This window comes from Phyllobates terribilis, unplaced genomic scaffold, assembly GCF_046119375.1.
Source record: "Phyllobates terribilis strain yellow unplaced genomic scaffold, ASM4611937v1 Scaffold_3__8_contigs__length_932513732, whole genome shotgun sequence".
In the NCBI taxonomy this organism is placed as follows: domain Eukaryota; kingdom Metazoa; phylum Chordata; class Amphibia; order Anura; family Dendrobatidae; genus Phyllobates; species Phyllobates terribilis.
This window is the reverse complement of record NW_027362763.1, coordinates 829645556-829654422: the sequence shown is the minus strand read 5'-3', so window position 1 is coordinate 829654422 and position 8867 is coordinate 829645556.

Below are 8867 nucleotides of genomic sequence, written 5' to 3'. Positions count from 1 at the left end.
TGCACCATGTAATGAGCATGTGGCCGGCTGTAGATGGTGATGTTATGTAGTTACAGTAGTATTATTACATGTGTACTAAGCATGAAGGGTGTTATATGTGCTCTGACACAGAATATACTATGTATGAAGACAGGAATATGGTGATATTGGGGAAGTATATAATAAAGCCATCAGTGATAGATATAATACAGGTTGTACCGTTACCAATGGCCGATCACATGTGATATACAGTAATCCCACCACAACCCCAGGGAAGGACGGGTCACTGCTGTGCTTTTTACCTTATTATAACTCAGCTCTGGGGTCACTGAAATCTTCTTTCTCTTTATAGTGTCGCTTTTATTAATATTATTTACATATAACCCAAACAAAACAATAAAACCCCCATGAATGAGTGACCCCATTATTAATGCTCCTTTGTGCATTTGTATCACATTCACAGGCACTGAATACACTGTATGATTTACTGCTGCAGTCAGCCATTAGTTATATACAGGTAGATTGTCACCGTAATTGTAATTCAGGTCCTGTCTCTCTCCATCTATAAATATATAGACCCCCAACATGTTTCGCCGGCTCTCAGGCATCATCAGGGGGATGGGGCATAAAGGAGTAATCTGTTGCCGCTCACTTCCACATTAGGAGGTTTGCAGTGCAGATAACTAATGACTGTTACGGATCCGGGTGGTGGAAACTCTGTGCTGCGGTGCAAGGAGGGACCAGAGGGGCGTGACTAGGTATCAACTCGGACTGACCAAGGTCGCACGGCGGCTCAATCGACTCCGTGAACCAGGGAAGGACCGAGCAGAGGGACCAGGTGTTACTCTGGGCCAGTCCTTGTATGAGAGCAGGTGACTTCCATAGGTCAGAAGGCAGGGACTGACCTGTACAGCGGACGAGCACGGCAGGCAGGCTGACGGGTGATCCGGGTAGACGGACTGGTAGACACCACGGGTAACTGGCAAGAGCCTCCAGGTAGGCTGGCTGGTAGGCAGGTAACTGGCAGGTAACTGGTACGTTCTCCGGGTAGGCAGGCAAGCCTGGCCCATAGACAGTCTAGTGGGTTTGGACCGTAGGCAGACCGTCGGGCTGGAGAGTGTACTTGGCTGGCTTAGACTGGTAGTCAGGCTGGCAGACTGGACTGGTAGTCAGGCTGGCGGACTGGACTGGTAGTCAGGCTGGTGGACTGGACTGGTAGTCAGGCTGGTGGACTGGTAGTCAGACTAGCAGCAGGACCTGAGGGCTGAAGAAGAGTTTAGAACACAAAGCTACAACCTTGCACGGGCACCTCCATTTTGGAGGAGGTGCCTTTTTTATGAGAGGTCCTCCGGCCATTGGCCGGGGACTCCTTAGGACGGCGCGCGCGGCCCCTTTAAGAGGGAGGGACCATGCGCGTGCCCTAAGCACAGTGCTAGGGAAGCTGCGCACTCCAGCAGCAGCAGGAGGGCCGGAAGACGCAGGGCCCGGAGCGTGGCGGTAAGGGGGACGGCATCTCTGCCTGTCAGAGGGCAGAGACGCCGATGATTCAGTACCCCCTCTTTACGCCCCCTCTTCTTTAGGTCCGAAAAAATTTTTTCAAGAAGAAGCGGGACGTCGATGTTCTCCCTGGGTTCCCAAGTTCTCTCCTCTGGGCCAAACCCCTTCCAATCCACCAGAAAAAAGGTTTTTCCTCTTACCCTCTTGGTGGCCAGAATGTTCTCTACCTCATAGACGTCCTCAGCGGAGACCGGAGCTGGGGAGGTACTTGGATTGTCGGAAATAGAATTAACAACAACCGGTTTGAGGAGAGATACGTGGAAGGAGTTTGGAATCCGTAAGGTGGCCGGGAGTTTTAACTTGTAGGCCACTGGATTGATTTGCTTGAGGACTTCAAATGGACCGATGAACCATGGATCCAACTTATAGGAGGGTATTTTGAGATGAACATGTTTGGAGGAGAGCCAAACCTTGTCTCCCGGATGGAATTGAGGCGGATCCAGACGTCTCTTATCAGCATGTCTTTTCATCTGCTCGGAGGATTGAAGAAGTGCGGATCTAGTGTCCTCCCAAATGGTGGAAAATTCGCTGACCAGAGACTCCACGGCAGGATTGTCCACTGAAGTGGAGACGGAAAACAGAATCCGGGGGTGTTGACCATAGACCACAAAGAACGGGGACTTGGAAGAAGATTCGCTCTCATGGTTATTATAGGAGAACTCGGCCCATGGTAGGAGCTCTACCCAATCGGTATGGTGAGCGTTGACGAAGTGCCAGAGGAAGCTGGTAAGGATCTGGTTGATATGTTCCACTTGTCCATTGGACTGAGGATGATAAGCCAAGGAGAAACCCAGAGAGACATCCAGCAGCTTACACGTAGCTCTCCAGAAGCGCGAAGTAAACTGGACCCCTCGATCAGACACAATGTGGAGGGGTAGGCCGTGGAGACGAAACATATGATGGATGAAGTCCGTAGCCAGCACAGATGCAGACGGGAGACCAGGCAGAGGGATAAAGTGGGCCATTTTAGAAAAGTGGTCAGCGACCACCAAATGACAGTACAACCGGCAGTAACAGGGAGATCAGTAATAAAGTCCATAGCAATGTGTTGCCACGGGGCAGCAGGTACTGGAAAAGGCAGGAGACGGCCGGTTGGAAGACGTCTGGGAACCTTGTTGCGGGCACAGGATGAACAGGCCGTGACGAAGTCTACAACATCCTTGTGCAGGGAAGGCTACCAGTAATGCCGGGTAATGAGCAGGAAGGTCCTCCTCTGGCCAGCATGGCCGGCTAATTTAGATGAATGACCCCAGTGAAGAACCACTACAAACGTCTTACCGGGTGGGAGACGAGACAGGTCCAACAGAGCCACATTCATTACTTTGGAGGGATCGATGACATGCATAGGCTCCTCCTCTTGATCAGAAGACAGGAAGGATCGGGACAAAGCATCGGCTTTAACGTTCTTATCTGCAGGGCGGTAATGAAGGGTAAAGTTGAAACGGGCGAAGAACAAAGACCACCGGGCCTGACGTGGATTGAGTCTTTGGGCATTTTGTAGATATGCCAGGTTTTTGTGGTCAGTATAGATGACCACCGGGTGCAGAGCCCCCTCTAGCAGGTAACGCCACTCCTCCAGCGCCAATTTGATGGCTAGCAGTTCTCGGTCTCCTATGAAATAGTTGCGCTCGGACGAGGAGAAAAGCTTGGAGAAGAAGCCGCCGATTACCATTCTCCTGGACGGAGATTTCTGGGTGAGCACAGCTCCGGCTCCGGAAGAGGAAGCATCAACCTCCAGAAAGAACTGTTTGTTGCAATCCGGACGGTGCAGCACTGGGGCAGAAGAGAAGGCTAGTTTTAAGGAGAGGAAGGCCTCCTCCGCTTCGGACGTCCATTCCTTAGGATTAGCACCCTTACAGGTGAGCGCAGAGATGGGTCCAGTCCGTGAAGAGAAATGCGGGATGAATAGGCGGTAATAGTTAGCGAAGCCCAGGAATCACCGAATCGCCTTCAACCCCTCCGGTCGGGGCCACTTTAAGACGGCAGAGACCTTCTCGGGGTCCATCCGTAGACCGGTTTTAGAGATAGTATAGCCCAGGAACGGAAGAGAGGTCTGCTCGAAGAGACATTTCTCAAATTTTGCGTATAGGTGATTCTGCCTGAGCCTATGCAGGACCTGACGAACATCCCTTTGGTGTGTGGGTAGATCCGGAGAGAAGACCAAGATGTCATCCAGGTAAGCCACCACGCACGAATATAAGAGGTCACGGAAGATGTCATTAACTAGTTCTTGGAAGACGGCTGGAGCATTACAGAGACCGAAGGGCATCACACGGTATTCATAGTGGCCGTCCCTGGTATTGAATGCCGTTTTCCACTCGTCTCCTTGGCGGATCCGGACCAAGTTATACGCCCCACGAAGATCGAGTTTGGAGAAGATCTTCGCACCTTTAAGGCGGTCGAACAGCTCTGAGATGAGTGGCAGGGGGTATTTATTTTTTATAGTAATTTGCTTAAGTCCCCTATAATCAATACAGGGGCGTAGTGAGCCGTCTTTCTTTTTTACGAAGAAGAATCCAGCTCCAGCCGGGGAGGTAGATTTCTGGATGAATCCCCTAGCCAGATTTTCTTCGATGTACTCCGACATGGCCCAGGTTTCGGCCAGCGACAAGGGGTAGATACGCCCACGGGGTGGAGTGGCACTGGGTACCAGGTCGATAGGGCAATCATATGGCCTATGGGGTGGCTGTGTCTCCCCCTCCTTCTTGTCGAAGACATCTGCATAGGACCAGTAAGGTGCCGGTAGACCAGGTAAATTAGCCGGAGTAGACGGAGGTCGAACCGGAACCAGGCAGGTCTCATGGCAATCCTGCCCCCAACGGAGCACCTCAGTGGATCGCCAATTCAGAATGGGTTCATGTCTCTGTAGCCAGGGTAGACCTAGCAATAAGGAGTGAGAGAGTCCGGATAGCACATGGAAGGAGATCCTCTCAGAGTGCAATGTGGCACCCCAGGGGGTCTGGTTGCCACAGTGGTAGTAATACCATGTCTGGGAGCAAAACAGGAGTTTCCTGGTCAGGGAACACACTACATGCAACACCTCCTGCTCCAGACCAGAAAGGGGAGGATCCTGCCTTATATAACTGGATCTGGAGGCGGGGTTAGTCAGTCTGAGTGTAGTCAGTGTCAGGAGTCAGATAGGACACGAAGGAGCAAGGAGCTGAGGACTGGAGCTGGCAGAGCTCGTCCTAGCCAGAGCACACACCGAGAACCGGACACCGGAGTCTGAGGCTGTGGGACCCTTCAAGCCCAGCAGCAGAAACAGCACGGCAGGAGATTGTAGGTCTCCTGGCCAACAGAAGCCCGGAGGCTCAGCCACACGAAAGGACCAGTACCGCCATAGAGGAGCGAGGAATACACAGAATCCGAGTCGCCAGCCATACGGGTGAGCAGCACATTACACTCAGGGACGTGGGCTACAACACGACTATAAGCGGGATAGCCAAAAGAGTACAGTCAGAACGGCAGGCCTACAACTCCACCTGGCCAGGGGAATTTTAGGATTGCTCCCAGACTGACCAGGCCCTCATCCCTAGCAAGTACTCCCGTTGGGCCTATATAATTACCACCAGTAAAGACCCTAGGACTGCACTGCAAAGACTCCGTGTTATTATTACTGATCCAGGCACTATCACCACCATCATGCATACACGCTGCCTCAAGCTACACTCTTCCTGTGGGGAGTCACATCACATTGCTGCACATACCACCAGCTTCAGCGGACTGCTCCGCAGCGGCGGTTCCCAATAACCGCATTCCCCAGGTGGCGTAGTCGGACTATACAAACAGATTCACATAAACTACCCTGGTTTGACCGCCCTGGGTCACAGACCGGGTCACTGCCACGGTGACTACAACCCCCAGCATCTACAAGTCCCGGTTCCCAGGGGGCGCGTCAGCAACATTCCCACCTGAAGGGTCACAGGCTCTGTGACGAGCACGATGGTCACCGGAAGGAGTCTTCCATCCACGGAAGCGACTGCCAATGGTTCAGCCAGAGGTTTGGTGGGAATCTGATACTTCTCTACAAGGGACTGAGAAATGAGATTCCCGGCGGCTCCGGAATCCAGGTGGGCGGTTTCAAAGAAGCGGTTCTCTCCACAGGAAATAGAAACGGATAGAGTCAAGAACGGAGAGGATTTACTCTTGCCTAGGACGACCTCTCCGAGTGGTCCTAGACGCTTCTCCGGGCAGGAACGGATCAGATGCTCCTTACTACCACAGTAGAAACAGCTCCCCTCGGCACGGAGTATTTCTTGGCGAGACTTGACCATCTTCGTCTGGTTGATCTGCATGGGTTTGGGCGAGCGTGCCTGGGGAGTTGCAGGGTGGGAGGCAGGTTTCTGGAAAACAGGAGCAAGATGAGGAAATCTTCTCTCCCGGGTAGTCTCCTTAGCTCGTTCCAGGAAACGGATGTCAATCCGTGCAGCTAGTGACACCAGGTCATCCAGGGTGGTAGGAATGTCCCGGCCGGCTAGCTCGTTATTTTTCCATCCGGAAAGACCACCCCAGAAGGTGGACACCAGGGCCTCGTCATTCCAGGCAAGCTCAGAAGCAAGGGTACGGAACTGTATGGCATACTGGCCCATGGTGAGACTCCCTTGGCGGAGTTGGAGCAATGAGGAGGCAGTAGAAGTCCTTCATCCGGGCTCATCGAAGACCTTCCGGAAGGCAGTGAGGAAATCCGGAAGATTGGACACCAGGGGATCCCCTCTCTCCCATAGAGGGTTTAGCCATGCCAATGCTTCCCCGGTGAGGTGAGACATGATGAATGCCACCTTGGCCCGGTCGGAGGGAAACTGATGTGCCAGTAGTTAAAAGTGCAACGTGCACTGGTTCAGAAAACCCCGACATAAGACGGGGTCACCCCCAAAACAAGGAGGCGCAGAGACCCGGGGTCCTGAGCTGGATGCTATAGCACAGGTAGGCAGAGGCGCCGCAGGAGCGGGTGTCGCTCGGCTCGAGGTGGACACTGGTGTGACAGGCAGTGTGTCGAGGCAAGAGTTGACAGACCGCAGGTAGGTCAGGATGGTTTCCTGTTGGGATCTCTGATGAGAAACCTCCTGGTACACGTCAGCAAGCGAAGGAGCCTGGGGGCCACTGGGTTCCATGGCCCATGCAAACTGTTACGGATCTGGGTGGTGGAACCTCTGTGCTGCGGTGCAAGGAGGGACCAGAGGGGCATGACTAGGTATCAACTCGGACTGACCAAGGTCGCACGGCGGCTCAATCGACTCCGTGAACCAAGGAAGGACCGAGCAGAGGGACCAGGTGCAACTCTGGGCCAGTCCTTGTATGAGAGCAGGTGACTTCCACGGGTCAGAAGGCAGGGACTGACCGGTACAGCGGATGAGCACGGCAGGCAGGCTGACAGGTGATCCGGGGAGACGGACTGGTAGACACCACGGGTAACTGGCAGGAGCCTCCAGGTAGGCTGGCTGGTAGGCACGGCAGGTAACTGGCAGGTAACTGGTAAGTTCTCCGGGTAGGCAGGCAAGCCTTGCCCATAGACAGATTGGCGGGTTTGGACCGTAGGCAGACCGTCGGGCTGGAGAGTGTACTTGGCTGGCGGAGACAGGGAGTCAGGCTGGCGGACTGGACTGGTAGTCAGGCTGGCGGACTGGACTGGTAGTCAGGCTGGCGGACTGGACTGGTAGTCAGGCTGGCGGACTTGTAGTCAGACTAGCAGCGGGACCTGAGGGCTGAAGCAGGGTTTATAACACAAAGCTACAACCTTGCACGGGCACCTCCATTTTGGAGGAGGTGCCTTTTATATGAGAGATCCTCCCGCCATTGGCCGGGGACTCCTTAGGATGGCGCGCATGGCCCCTTTAAGAAGGAGGGAGCACGGGCGCGCCTTAAGCACAGTGCTAGGGAAGCTGCGTGTGCCGGCAGCAGCAGCAGGAGGGCCGGAAGATGACGGACCCAGAGCGCGGCGGTAAGGGGGACGACGTCTCTGCCTGTAAGGGGGCAGAGACGCCGATGCTACAATGACATCACATCCTTACAGACCTGCCAGGACGTAGCACAATCAGCAGATCTCATGCTCATGTACCAGTCTAATATATAGAACAGGACGTGATTCTTACTCACTTGGCTGCGCACACCTCACTCCACAGGCTGCACTTGATATTTTACACTTCTGTGCTGAATAGACACAGACATGGGTGCAGGAGTGTTTGGTTTCCACTGTCGTCAGTGTTATATGTGTGGCGCCCCTGAGGGTTCGACCGCCACAGGGATGCTGCACTTCTTTAATGGAGTGTGGTGTTCCTCCTCTGAGGTAAGACCAGTGTGATAGTCGTGACCCAAACCTTGCATCCAACACCACACTTCTCCACCAGAGGGAGCTAATATGCACTAGGTGCTGCTCCCCTGGTTACAGGGAGACTGGGGAACCAAGAGTTAGGGGAACCAGTTAGTGGGTGAGGGTGGAGGACTTACAAGATAGTTACACTTTAAATTTCATATTTAATAAAAAGCCATCTTTGGTGAGTAAAGCCTTGGAAGTTCACCCCTATGGCCTCCGGACTGTTTATTCTGCGCCACACCGCACGACGCGGCGCCCGTCTCCCTCTACTACTACCCCCATCCTCCTGTCCCTCTGCCGTGAGGCCACGCTCCGCCTGTGGGGAGTAGTAAGAACTCAAGGAGCCGTAAAACCAGGCCTCAGCGGACTGTAGCGGCGCTGGTGGCCCTTCACCAGGCACCACAGGTGGCGTAGTCGTTAATCAGCCACTCAACCCGGATGAGCCCACACCATCTCTTTTTAATGTGACGGGCCTGAGCACGGGTCGGGTCCGGGCCACCGCTGCACCCCATCTCTTCATTATAGGACCCGACACCAAGTCCCCCATCACCCAGGGTAAACACAGGCTTTTTCGAGTAAGAGGACGTCACATATGATTGTATGAGAAAGTGTGCCGGCTGCTCGTTACCTTATTGAACACAGTTACAGGGATGCACAGTGATGGCCGTACCCCATCTGCTTCAGTACAAGTGTCCCTGATGGGCGTTCTCTGGCCCGTGGATGAGCTTATATCTGGTAAATATTCAGCCAGTGGAGTCCAACTCTCCTAACTTGAGTGACTCTCAATGTCTTTGATAGGACAGGTTAACTCCTTCACGACATATGACATAGTTACGTCATAAGTTGTGTCACTGTATTTGATGCAGGCTCCAGCGCTGAGCATGCATCTTTTTCTGCAGATGATAGTTCATTTAATCAGCCATCAAGTGCCTTTAACAGCCGCAGGTGGAGCGGAGAATTATATTGCCAGATCATTTTTCCATATAGTGAATATGATAAATAAAAAAATTAAAAAAAAAAT